Source organism: Phoca vitulina, unplaced genomic scaffold, assembly GCF_004348235.1.
Source record: "Phoca vitulina isolate PV1807 unplaced genomic scaffold, GSC_HSeal_1.0 scaffold16, whole genome shotgun sequence".
In the NCBI taxonomy this organism is placed as follows: domain Eukaryota; kingdom Metazoa; phylum Chordata; class Mammalia; order Carnivora; family Phocidae; genus Phoca; species Phoca vitulina.
Window position 1 is genome coordinate 38,378,399 of NW_022589719.1, and position 4,837 is coordinate 38,383,235.

A 4,837-nucleotide genomic window follows, 5' to 3' on the forward strand; every position below is an offset into this window, starting at 1 on the left:
CCCTCTCTAGTCCCCACGGCCCTTACAGTGCCTCTCCCCAGCCCCCACGGTCCTGACAGTGTCCCCCCAGCCCCCACGGCCCTCACAGTGTCCCTCCTCAGTCCCCACGGCCCTCACAGTGGCCCCCCCCAGTCACCACAGCCCTCACAGTGTCCCGCCCCCCACCCCCTGAGTCACCATGGCCAGTTCACTCCCCTTGGACTCCACCCACCAGGACCTCTGAGCCACGTTTCCTACAACCTGCCCCTGTCCCTTGTCCCTTGTGTCCCCGCACGGCTCACACTCCATGACAGTCAATGCAAGCACCCTGGCTCTCCTCTCAATCCATGGTTCTCACCATGGATTGGTGAGAGTGTAACTGACACCCCGTCTGACCAGTGCGGCCAAGTGTGGCTGGGGACAGATTCTGACAGACTCACTATAGTGACCATGAGCCTTGAGAGCCCCAACGCTCATTTTGAGACTCAACGGCCCTAGGCTTCTTGCCCACACCTGCCGTCTGCACCCACTGGCCTCAGCCCTGCTCCAGGGCTGGGCTCCTGCAGCCCGTCTGACTTCGCCACAGTGACCTCCTTGCTCTCCTGGGCCACCCACTACTGGGCAAATGCTCTGCTGATTCTCCTCTGCTCTCCACCGCTATGAACACCCCACCGCCCTGCCTCCTGCATACGTCTCCAGGCAGAGCGTCTGTGAGCCTCCCCACCATCCCTGAGCTCACCCCACCCTTTGTGCCCCCTCCCCTGGTTGCCCCTCCCTGTTCTCACTCCCCCTGGGCCCCCACCCAGACTCGTGCCTTAAAACACCCCTGCACATTGAGGACTCCCAAAGGTGAGTTTCCACACAAATTTCATCCTCTCTCCTAAACTCCAGCCTCAGCCCCCCCCCCCCCCCCCGCATCCCACAGATACTGCAAAGTCATGTCCCAAAGCCAGTTCTGAGTCTTCCTCCCCAAACGTGCTTCATGTGTAACTTTTGCCATCTCGTGTTTTAGTCACTGGGTGGGAGTCTGGCTTCATCCTGGACCCCTCTCACTGTCCAACCCATCGTGACATTCTGCTGGTTCCAGGAACCCACCACCCTGCTACCATCCTCATGCTCACTGTCCCAGCTGATGCTCCAGTGGCCTGTGTCAGGACCCCTGCGCTCCAGCCACAGTGGTCTTGTGAAAGCCCAGGTGAGGTCACACCCCGTCTTTGTGGTCCCCACTTTGCCCAGAATGGAGCCTATGAGCCCACGGGTCCCTCTGCCATGTGCTCTCCTCTCTCCCCGCTGGGTGCCCCGCTCCTCCTCTGACTCCGACCTGCTGGCCGCACTCCCTCCTGAGGGCACTCTCACCATGTTTCCTTCCTGCCTTTGCTCAAACACCACCTTCTCAGTGACCAAACCCTGCTTGTTGTCCTGACCTGGTCGCTGGCCCTGTTACCCCACAGCATCACCTCTAACGCACTGCCTACTTGCGTGTTACTGAATTTAGCACTGTTTATCTCCCTGTGCTGAAGTGGGAACTCCACACGCGTGGGAATTGTCTGTTTTGTTCATGCGAGTCCCGAGCATCTGGAACAAAGAATGCGGGGCACATAGTAGGTGCACAATCAGTATTTTCTGAATGAACGAGCACAGTGATTTTCAACAGGACTGAGGGGACACAGCTTTTTCAGGTTGGCTTCTTTCTCTTATGCATTTAAAGTTCCTCCATGTCTGTTCGTAACCTGACAGCTCATTTCTTTTTAGCACTGAGCAGTATTCCCTTGCGTGGAAGTTCCGCAGTTGCCCATTCAGCTACTGAAGGGCATCTTGGCTGCTTGCGGGTGTTGGCAATTATTAGTAGAGCTGCTGTAAGCATCCACGTGCAGGTTTTTGTGTGGATGCCGGCTTTCATCTCATTTGGGTACAACGGGGAGTGGGCTGCTGGATCCCATGTGTGAGTAGGTTGAGTTTTTGCCCTCCCGAGCGGCTGCCTGCCCACCAGCAGTGAATGACAGCTTTTGGTGCGCCACAGTGTTCTAAGGGGTGTGTGACCGTATCTCATTGTTGCTTTGGTTTGAAATTCTGTAATGACACACATCTTCTCTTGTGCTCATTTGCCACCCGCACATTTTTGATGAGGTGTCTGTCACATCTTGCCTTTCGTAGGCCTTGTCGTGGTCTGTTGATAGCTGGACACGGGGGACGGGGAAATAGGCTGTGAGTGACCTGGTGGTGGGCTGTGTGGAGGGGAGTGGTCCCGAGTGAGCCTGTGCCTCTGCCCTGGGAGCCTCATCTACTTTAGGTGGGGCAGGAAGGCTGAGGGGTGGCTCATCTCCCTTCCCTCGCTGTTAGGTCCCACGACGCCCGCCCCCGTGAGACTCTCCTGCACCAGTCTGGCGTCCTTCAGAATGGTTCCTTTTCCCTCCCACTTTCCTGGGACAGGCAGGAATTTTCTTCCTCCAGTGACTGGGTCCACTAGAGTTTCTGACTCTTACACTTGTCCCCACTGAGCCTCCAGGGATTCACCAACTCTGCTTCAGAATCTCTTACCCTGGCACTGGGTCCCACAGGGCTTTCTGTTTGTGGTTTTCTGCTGTGGCAAGCTGTGGGTCTCTGCATTTGCCTCTCTGTCCCTCCAATTTGGGAATTTGGAGAGGGCAATATTTTGTCCTGTTGTCTCACTTGCCTTATAGATCTAAGAAGAATTGTTGGGTTTTCAGCTTTTAACTTGTTAGGGTGCAATGGTGACTTTCAAGCTTCTTACATGCTGGACTAAAAACCAAAGTCCATTTGTTATTTTTATGATTTTTTTATGCTTTGTAAAATATCTTTGTTTCACTTTCTAATTGCTTAATGATAGTATGAAGTACAACAGATTTTTGACCTCGTATCCAGGGGCCTTGGTAAATACATCTATTAATTAGAATAGCTTGTTTGCAGATTCTTTTGGATTTTTGACATCCACAACCATATTGTCTTAAATAATTATAGTTTCATTTTTCTTCTTTCCTATCCTTATAACTTTTACTTCTTTTTCTTGTCTCATGACTTGTGTAGGGCCCACAATGTGATGTCGGCTTAAATTGGTGATAGCAGACATTCTTTTCTCATTCTGATTCTGAGGTGGAAAGCTCTCAATATTTCACCCTTAACTAATGATGTTAAGTTGTAGATGCCGCTTTTAGGCAGCAGACTTGAGCAGTGGAAATCTGAGCAAGGCTAAAGGGCGCCCACAACCCTGTGCTGCCGCAAACAGGCTCATAGGCCATCGGCCCTAACTGACCAATGGCTACTTACAACCAGGTACAGTCCCTAAGATGACCAGAAAAGGGAACATTCCATCCATCCCCATACTCCTTCAGGCTGTCCGATAACTACAGCCTCTCACCACCGCCTCCTGGGAGACAGTCTCCCTTCTGGTGTCCTGCCTGCCACCCCGCTGCAGTGCCTTCAGGAAACTTCCATCCCTGTGTTCTGCCCTGGGTGAACCCTTTCACAACGACGCTGCCAGCCCCCTGCCCCATCGAACACCCTACATGTGGGCCAGTCTTTTTCTTTATTTTTTTAATTTAAATTTTAGTTAGTTAACATACTCTCTTTTTAAAATAAACACTAAGGAATTCTTTCTATGCCTAGTTTGCTACTTAAAAAGTGATGGATGGATGTTGATTTTTATCACATGATTTTTTATCAGTTGAGGTAACTATGTTTGCTCCTTTATCTGCTAATGTAATGAATTGCATTGCTTAATTTGAAGAAAAGTAAACAAGCTTCTAAACCCAATTTAGTCATAAGATCATATTCTTTTTATATATTGCTGGATTTGATTTGCTAATATTTTCTTGAGAATTTTCTTGTCTATGTTCATGAGAGAGATTTGCCTGTACTTTTTCTTTTAAATCAATGTCCTTATCAGGTTTTATTAACAAGGATGTGTTTGCTTCATTAAAAAAAACACAACACAGATGAGACACATTCCCTCCTTTGCTTTTTCTATTCTCTGGAAAAGTTTGTGCAAGATTACTATTATTTCTTTACCTAAATTTTGGATGAACGGTTAGGTAGAATTCACTGGTGAAGTCATCTGAACCTCAAATTTTTCTTTGTGGGGAGGCTTTAAATTACAGATTCAATTTTTTTTTTTTAAGATTTTATTTATTTATCTGAGAGAGAGAATGGGAGACAGTCAGCATGAGAGGGGGAGGATCAGAGGGAGAAGCAGACTCCCCACTGAGCAGGGAGCCTGATGTGGGACTCGATCCCGGGACTCCAGAATCATGACCTGAGCCGAAGGCAGTTGCTTAACCAACTGAGCCACGCAGGCGCCCTACAGATTCAATTTTTTAGTAGATGTCCAGATATAAAACTATCTAGATTTTCTATTATTTCTCACAACAAAATAATTTGTTAAACTTGCATTTATTTCTGGGAATTTGTTGAATTTCATCTATATTTTCATTTTATTAACATAAAGTCCATAATATTCTCTTATTAATTTTTTATTATATGTAAGATCTATAGTAATACCCCCTTTTCATTCTTTTTATTAAATTTGGGGACTGGGGTGCCTGGGAAGCTGAGGTGTCCAACTCTTGGTTTTGGCTCAGGTCATGATCTCAGGGCCATGAGATCAAGCTCTGTTTGGGCTCTGTGCTCAGTGGGGAGTCTGCTTAGAGATTCTCTCCAGCGGCACCTCCTCCCCTCTCAAATAAATAAATAAAATCTATAAAAATTAAAATTGGGGACTATAATGGGGAATGAAGGTTTACAGAAGATGCAAAGGGAAAAGCTCAAAGTCTCTGGAATAACCCTCGTCTCCTCAGGCCTGGGATAACCCTGTTCTCCCCCCACCCCTCCTCTTGCAGGTGGG